The sequence below is a fragment of the Apteryx rowi genome, unplaced genomic scaffold, assembly GCF_003343035.1.
Source record: "Apteryx rowi isolate R43461 unplaced genomic scaffold, aptRow1 scaffold_68, whole genome shotgun sequence".
NCBI classification, from domain to species: Eukaryota; Metazoa; Chordata; class Aves; order Apterygiformes; family Apterygidae; genus Apteryx; species Apteryx rowi.
Genome location: NW_020450960.1, coordinates 1,643,939 through 1,652,917, shown reverse-complemented (window position 1 = coordinate 1,652,917; position 8,979 = coordinate 1,643,939).

Below are 8,979 nucleotides of genomic sequence, written 5' to 3'. Positions count from 1 at the left end.
CTCGAGCGGGTGTTGATCTACACACATGCTTGGCTTTGCTCGCCAGCAGTAACCCGCTGACTCCGGCCGGGGGAGCACACGGGATGCCTCCCATGAAGCGCAGAAGTGTCTGCAGGATCAAAGTCCAGGTGGATTCCAAACATTTGCACCAGCAAGAAAATAAAACCAAGAGTCRTGGGAAAACATCCATTTATACAGATTTTTTTTATCCTGAAAAGATCATGAATTGTTTAAAACCCACAAACCAAACTCTGCCTTTAGCATCCCACAGATTTTGAAGAGGGCTCCAAAGGAAGGCAGGAACGTGTCAGTATGGATCTTGGCTGTCGGTACGCACTAGAAGCACAGCCCCTTGGAGGTGCAGCCAGTGGTGGGATGGGAAGGCGGCAGGTAACTAGGATAAAAGGAAAATTCAACCAAGAACAACTTGCTTTTACAGAGCGCAGTCAGGACCCCTCCTGAGAGCACCCTTGCTTTGCACACCCTCACACGCCGTGTATCGGCACAGRCCAAATCCGACTATCACACCCACGCTGTGCGCCTGGAGATGCTGCCCTGCGCGATTTAGGCAATTTAGTCCTAACAGAGGGAATCCAAGCCCGCGCAGGTCTGCGTGCCGCACCCCAGAGTACACCCACGGGTGGACCTGCTTCGTGCGAGCAGGCTCGCTCCAGTGCATGTCCACGGGGCACGCAGAGCTCACCCATGGACCTATCTGGCAAGGAGCACGTTGGTGCATAAAGTGGCAACTCAGCACCTTCCCTTGCCCGGGCAGATACCAGGAATACAGCGTCACGCTTAAAGCAAAGGGATCTAATCTCTCCCTCTTTCTTTTTCTTTCACACATCAGAACCAGAGCACTTCTATGGGATTAAAACTTGAGAAAAGGAAGCRTGATAAGCTGATAAAAGGCACAGTGAAATTCAGAGACTTTCACCGATACTTTACAGCAGACTTCCAGGCTTTTTTCTTGCCAAAGTATTTATACTGCCAACAAACTGAATTCTGAGGTGCTTGCAGAATTTTTACTTTGCTGGCCAGGTGCCTGGATCGGGTATCTTGGCATAGCCCCACATCTTCAGATGATGTACGTGTACCTTTTTGACTTCAGTAGGAGTCTATCTGTAGTAAAGATTAATGAAGGATTTGGCCCCAAGAATATTTCTTTTCTGGAACAAATGAATCCCTTGGACCAGAGCACTGATGAGAGCATGCTATTTAAAAGGTTTCTTGAGGGCATGTAATTATATTGAAAATAATTAGGGACAAGGCAGCGGTATTATTACTACTTATCATATCATTCTAAACTTAATCCAGACTGATCTATGGGAAGGCATTGGGAATGCAGAGATGGACCTTTCCTAAGCAAGCTAAGTTCACAATGTTGCCAGTTTACTGGACTAATGTTGGAGACATGAGGCCAATTTTGTTTTAGATGAAACCCATTGAAGCCAGTAGGTTTATACAAGAAATGAATTCACTCCCGTGACTCCACAGCCCTGGCCCTGGGATGCTGGCTCTGGGGCGAACCGAAGGTATTCATTCCTCTGGAGATCACAGCCTAGATCTCTGTCCCGGCTTGGGACGGGAACGGCACTTCTTAGCTTAATATTGCGGTGTAATCACTGCTAACAACATCCTAAAATTCCTTCCCCCAAAAAAGATTTTATCCACTGTCACCTTCAATAGACCACTGTGGGCTGAGGCGAGGAGCAGAAGTACATGCCTGCAGACCAGGTGTCCTTCACCTAAGGTCTCTATTGCTGACACAGAACTGAAGCAATAATATGGAGACGGACTTGTTAAACTTGTGAGGCCGGTTGCCAGCCGTTTGATCCCAGATAGGGTGAAACGCCTGCTATCGCGAGGAGCGGCTGACCTTAGCCCGGCGCGGCTCGTGCTCATCTGTTCCTTCATTTGCCCAGGTGCTTGGGGACTTGTCTGGGAGCTTCACCYGCTTCGGTCTGTCCGTGCTCCGGAGGAGCGCGGGGCTCGCGCCCCTGCTTCGCTCCGTGYGCGCTCGCAGCTGTGCCGTGCTGGACGGCGACCGACTCGCCGCTTCCTCTGCCAGCCGGCACGGCTGCTGGCTTGCTGCTCAGGCCCTGGCTGGAAGCTTGCTGCAGTCCAGCCGCCGCTTAAGCTATGATAAATTTGCAGAGAAGCTCCACTTTCCCCAGTCTCAGCAAAAGGTGATGTTCAAAGCTACAAGCCAGCAAGTTTATACTAAATGCCAGTGTTCCTRCAGCTGCTCGACCAGAGCCCTGCAGCCCAGAGCAGACCGGGAAGGCTGCGATACCGTCTGGACTTGCTGGAGTCTGAGATGTGGTGCGTATCGTTTAGTTCTTTAGACGAACATATGTTCCGGAGCCTGTCAGTCGCTTAAGGTGACATCCCAGCCCCTCGTCCTGAGACACGACAGCCCCGTGGTGTGAGCGCCGATGGTTAATACAGGCTCCCTAGGAGCTCACGGGAAGCAGCACCGCCCTGGCGAGCCCTCGTGGAAAGATCTAAACACGATGAGAAAGATTGTCTTAATTAACTTCAGAATCCTGTTAATTAGAAGCCTCTCTGCATTAAAGATTGCTCCAGTGACCAGACCAAATAGTGGCTTCGTACGAAGGCTGATGCACAAACAGGTCGGAGCTGGATTGCGCCCACTTCTTGGGCACCACTGGGACCTGCCGCGGACGGAGCCTCGTGCACATGCCCACGCGCACGCACAAGGGGCGCGCGAGCAGGGAGAGGCATGTCGGGCGCRCACGGCCGCACGCAAAGGGCCTGTCACCGCGTGTCCACGCGTCCACGCCGCCCCTGCACCCRGGCTTGCACGAATACACGCAGAGCCAGACGCCCGCCCAGAGCTGGTCCCAAAGGCTGCCCCAGCTTTGGTCGCTCAGCGATAGATCTTTTGCACAGTGTTTGTGGGCAGCTGTGCAGATTTTTGGTAGTATTTAGCACCCGGTAGCTCGCTTCATTCCCACATGGGAGCAGGGCATTGCGTGGCGGTCTGGCCTGCAATATTTTCATCCTGTGATCTCAGCCTTCTTTCCCACTTATTGCTGCATCATTCCTGCTGTAGCGCTGAGCACGAGGGCTCGCCTCTCCCCGCCTCGCCTCTCCCACGCGCTCGCTCCGTGGTCTCGGGCAAGTCACTGCATCGCTCTGTGTCCTGGCTCGTCTTCCGTGCCGTCACGACTGCCTCCTCGCTCCGACCTTTTGCCTGTCCTGGCTGTCTGCTGCTCGGGGCAGAGACTCTCTATGGGCACTTGTGGCCATCTCAGATCCCGCTCTTGGGTGCTAATGATGGCGAAGGTTTAAAAAAGAAGGAAGGGAAATTCCGAAATGCTGAATGATGCTGAGCAGAGACGCGAGTTTATGTGACACCCTGTCTTGTTCGCTTGCTGGCACTGCTAAATGTCGCAGCGTTGAAAATAAAACTGGACCACCATGCCCCCTCTGGAAACGTGGGGGCGAGTGGGAGCCCTGCCGGGGCAGGGGACCGCGGCCAGGGCCCGGGCACCCAGGGAGGGAGGGGAAGGCAGCCGGGAAAGCCGCTGGGGCAGGAGCAAAACCAGCGAAGGAGCAGGGAGATCCTGTCTGCCCTGGTGAGCGGGTGGAGGAAAGAGCCGCCCGGACACGCTCCGGAGCACGGCAGGGCGCGCGGGTGCCGTGCACCTGGGCAGGACGGCAAAGAGGTGAGCAGGAGCTGGAGAGGAGGCTCCAAGCCCCAGCGTTAGCATCACCCCCCTCCTTTTACCCGTGCGAGCCACGAGGCCCCGCTGGGAGACCTGCAACGCCTCCGCCACGTCCATCCCTGCGGCAGGCCCATCCGGTGGCAGGCTCCCTGCTTCCCGCGACAGCAGCCCCGTGGGGACCACGTCCTCCTGCTCCCTTCAYGGAAAGGTCCCTGGAAGCAGGCGTTGAGGAGAGCTGCAGGTCTGCTGGGCAGCAGGGTYGGTGTCAGCGCGTGCTTAGCTCCCGGGCGGAAAAAAGCCGGGAGGAAGGTTGCTCTGGGGACGGAGAGTGAAGGAGGACAGCAGCCGGGGTGGATGGAGGCCGAGCGGGTCGGGGAGGAAGAGGAGCGCAGCGAAGGGCATGGGCAGGAGAGGAGGAGGAGGACGTTTCAGGAGCGGCTCGGAGCTGCCGCGGGATTGTGAGAGCTCTGACTCAGGAAGGCAGAGTGGGAGAAGACGCGACCAAAGCCCCGCGGGAGAGGTGGGCTGGAGGAGCCCGGAGAGGCTGTAGATGAGGAAACCGAGGCACAGAAAGAGACGGCAGAGGCCTGCCCGGGCGGCAGGGAAAGGCGGCTGCAGAGCCTCCGCATCTCCCGGCCGCCGGACCRCGCCGGAGCCACCCCGCAGCTCCCAAACCAACCCCGGGGGGGGCCCAGGGCTGGCAGGGCTCCGGAGGAAGCTCTTCTCGCCCCCGCACCGAATCCGAAAGGCTTTCGGTTCGCAGAGGCGCACGCGTCGTGCTGGATCGGCAGGGTGCGTTTGGGTCCCTCGCGGGAAGGAACGCCTCGTCCTACCCAGGGCTGCCAGAATGAACCTCGGTTTGTGCCCCCGGCGTTTTTTTTACAGCTCAGCTATTCCATTTAGGGTTTCGGAGCCAGTGGAAGGAAGCTCGGATCGCTTCACTGACCAGCCATAACATCTAGCCAGTACATTAACTGCCCTGCTGCCCTGATCTGATGTGGTTTTACAGACAATAGCTACTGGCTATTTAGGCAATGTATAAATTAACATATTCTGCACAAACTAGGAGTGTATTTAAATGAAAGGAGAGTGCCCTTTATTTGTCAATCATTCAACATCCACATTTTTACGTTCCTTTAAAAAGACGATTTCAGCCTTCCTAATCAAACCTCAAACTTCGCCTTCACGAGGGGGAAAACATTGATCGTTCAGCGGCTCCTTTGCCCCCTTCCCCTGCCTCTCTGCCGTAATTAAAACAATCACAGTCTGCTCGCCTGGAATTTCTTTCCCAGTTCGGCTCAGTAACTTGTGACCTTCGAGTCAGAACACCTTCATTTCTGATCCTGCTGGAGTTTCCTGGCACGCTGGGGTCAGAGATGCAGAGATAAAGAAGTCACCTCGCAGATTAGCCGCCGGAGCATGGGTGCACAGCAGCGTTCGGGGAGGCAGCGCCGCACGTTACGCAGATGAGCCCTTTCGACAGCAAACGTTTTACCTGCTGCTGCTCTGATACCGGTGCCTAGGGCTGCGGTGGGGCAAGAAACGGGCTGGGTTTGGAGAGGCGTCAAACAGCAACGGATGGGGTGAAATGCTGCTCAGAAGGGAACCGAAATACGACTGCGGTGACATTTTGCAAACCTGGAGCAACCCGGCAGAGTTCGCCCATCTCTCCAGTGCCATTGCTAGTAATTTTAAGAACTACGTTACTGTAGTGCAAAAGCCAAAGCGGTGTTTGTTAGCCCAGGCCATACCCAACCGTTCCCTGACGTCACGACCTGCCTGGGCAGCCGCCGTGCTCGTCCTTGGGCGCCGGCACCCTCGGAGCTGCCCCTCCGCGACACCGGCGCAGGAGCTGCCGATTTTGCGTTTCCAAGGATCTCCGGGGTTTCTTGGAGCTCTGTAGCTCCTGCAGAAGGGAATTGCTGTAGCTCAGCGAATTATCAAAGGCCTCTTCCCTTGACAGCAACTGTCGACAATAAAGCACCTTTCCCCGCTAGATGATCGGATCAGTCAGCAGAGAGATATATGAACCTTTTCAGGAGGATAATAGGATTTAACTATTTGAACTCTATCATCACAGCTATTTTCCTGTCTGCACAAAACACGAGTTACAAAGAAAAATGCAAAATAACCCATGACTTGAAACCCTCCAAACTGCCACGTCCCGGCTTTTACCCAGCTTCCATGCTATAATGCTGCGATAAGATAAAATGGATTGCTTGCTGCTTTCGAAAAAAAACCCCAAAGAAATGTCCGTGTGGCAAAGTTTGCCCTCTCCCTTTGCCTGTCAGCCAAACGCCGACACCTCACACCTCCCCTGCAAACTGGGGCCAATGTGTTTATTTAAGACCCAGACCAGCAGGGATCAGGGTCTGTCAGCCATCCTGCCGGAATAAAGGGTCGGGAGGCAGCGGGCAGCTCGGCAGAGCGGGGACACGGTGATGGACACACGCTCGAACGAGCTTGCAGCCATTTGACTGAATGCCCCGAGGCTGGATTTCTTTTTTATTATTATTTAGAAAATAAACATTTTGTTTGTTAAGAAACTGTATTTAAGGTGCTGAAGTGGAGCTTTCTTGAGTACTGAAGGGCCTTTCCTGTAACCCTCTGCAGCCAGGCGGCTTTGGAGGGGAATTTTTGGGAAGCAATTGCCAGTGAGTCCCATCGCTGGCCCGAGACAGGCGCCGGCGGCTCCTCCGGGGTCACGGTGCAGCGGCTCCGTGGGGATCCAGGCATCCACGAGAGACGCTCCAGCGGCACCGCGAGCTGCGCGGGAACCAGCTGCTAACGGCGCATCCGAGAGGCGTGAACGCTGCAGCCACCGGGATACTCCAAATCCGTGCAAACAAGCAAAAGAAAAAACATCCCGATCGCGCTCGGAGCGGGGCTGCCTCCTCCCTGCTCCCTCCCCTCCTCCTCCCACCTGCCTTTCATTTTTCCTCATGCATGGAAGGTATTAATTACCAGCCTTGCCTTAATGGCTCGCAGGAAGTGCCCTGCAGCGACGCTGCTGCAAAACGAGCTTTGCCCGGCGGAGCTCCCAGCCCGCGCGGCCGGCGAGTCCCCGCACGGACCGCGGCTGCGGGGAGAGGGACGAGGACCCCGCTGCCGCCGGTCCCCGGGCACCCTGCGGCTCTCCTCGGGATCCGGCGCCCGGCTACAGCAGCTCGTTTGGTGGGACCCGGTGCCGGTCTCCGCTCTCGGGAACGGCCCCCCCCACCCAGCGAGGCCGGCGCCGGCAGAGCCGCGCGCGGCGGCTTCGTCCACCTCCGGGACGTGCAGCGCTGCCACCTCTCACCTCCCCGGAACAGGCGCTGCCCCTTGGTCCCGCTCGCTAACTTCTCATCTGCTGCTGCTCGGCTCTGCCCAACCTTGTTGAACCTGCCAGGAGAGCGGAGCAGGTAATTCCYGCGCTCATGGCCAAGGAAATGAGCGTAGGAAACGCAGACGGGAGGTGCTGGATGGCAACATCCAGCCTGTGTCCCTCTGTCCCTGTAAATAACCCGTCCCGTAGCTGGATGCAGCACTGGCATCGGTCTGTGCTGTCCGAGCATGGGGGGGGGACGCGATTCCCACCTTCTGCTCCCAGCTCTGTGGTCCAGCTGTTGGAGGAGGAGTTTGGGAATCAGACGTGTTTCTGGTGGGGATGGCAGCGGTCGGGGAGGCCTGGGGTCGGCACCGCTCCTCCCGCTCCGGGCGGACGTGCGGGGTCTGCCGTGCGCTCCTTCCCCTCGGTTTTCCTGGCACAGTTACGGGCACCTGGGAAAGCAAAACCGAGGGCTCCAGAGCCGGGGCTGACGCGGAGCATCCCTGGCGAGGTTGCGCGGGGAGGAGGCGGCGGCGAAGGGAGGGAGGCCAATGCACTCGGTGGGGACACCTCACGTCGGAGGTGTCATTTCCAGCTGTGCAATCCAGCGGTGGCAGGTGACGTTTACTCCTCGTGATCGTGCTGCTCTTCATCCTACCTCGGGACAGCAGAGCCAGATACGGTAGCTATTTCCCCCCCCGGCAACATCTGCCTGCACGGTGGAAGCCGAGTGCGATTCCTCGGGGAGCTCCGGAGCCGCCGGGGCTTGGGAGCGCCGTGGCCGCTCGCTGCCTGCGTGAGCCCGGGCTGGCTCCTGCTCCCGGGCTCCGCTTCCTTTGCAACAGCCTAAAACTAAAGGCAACGGGCCCATCGTACCGATCCGCTTCCCCACGTCTGTCTGTAACAGCTAATGAATGCTATGAAAGTCCTTTTTCTCCTCTTCCCTTCCTATCCCGCCTCCTCCACACTGTAATTCGGCTGCCAGCCCTTCTGGGTAAGCAGGGAAACGTTCCCAGGTTCTGGCCAGAAGCGATGGAAGGGGACGGGCAGCTCCGGCCCATCCGAGAGGAGCCAGGGCGGCAGCATCGGGTCTGAGCCTCGGACCCGGGACTCCTGAAAGCCCCTTAGCCCAGGCAGTGCTGGGATCCTCCGGGAAGGAGGATGCAATGGGAACCCCTTTCTCCTGGGAACGCCCGTTAATGCACAGGCTCCATTTCAAGGCCAAGGACAAGTCCCTGGATTGAACCCCGACTCTGCCCCGTCCCTCTTCCCGCTCTGCCTGCTCCATCCTTGCTTTCAGCACCAGGAAAACCGAGTGCCGTCCCCCGAAAAGCCAATTTGCCTCTTGCCCATCGGTGCGGGACCTGTCGAGAGAGCAGGGCCGAGCGAGGGGAGCACGCGAACAGCACAGGGAAGCACGGGAGCGGAAGGGCATTAACCACCTCGCCGCGATCGGGGCTCGCTGAGCGCAGGTGGCCTCGGGGCCTTTCTGCTCCCGCGCCTCCGAGTGCCCCAGTTTGCCGAGCTCCGAAGCAAGCACAGGCCAGGCGCGTGCACGGGCTCCAAGCCTTGGGAACGCCGGCTGCTTAGCGTTCATCTGTCTGATTCCAGCTCCTTTCCGCCTCCTGCCCATTGCTCCTGGAGGACGTGTTGCCATGGTGGGAATGGCTATTTCTTAATCGCTTTTAGTGCTCTGCTGCGTGGGGGACCGGTAAAAGCAGGGGTTTGCCGTGCAGAGCCGTGGCGTCTGCGGGAGCAGGATCCGGCCTGTGGCTGGGGACGGGGCGCTCAGGCAGCTGCACAGAGGCCGAACCCCTGGAGGAAGGGTAAGGAAGAAGAGCTGAGGGAAGAGTAAGGAAGAGGGGACACGACGCATCTCCAAGGGAGAGGGAGATCCGGGTCGCCCTGCCCGAGCAAGACCACCTAACTTGGAAAGTCACGTGTCAAAAAACGCACAGATCCTTTTTCCGTCCTGAA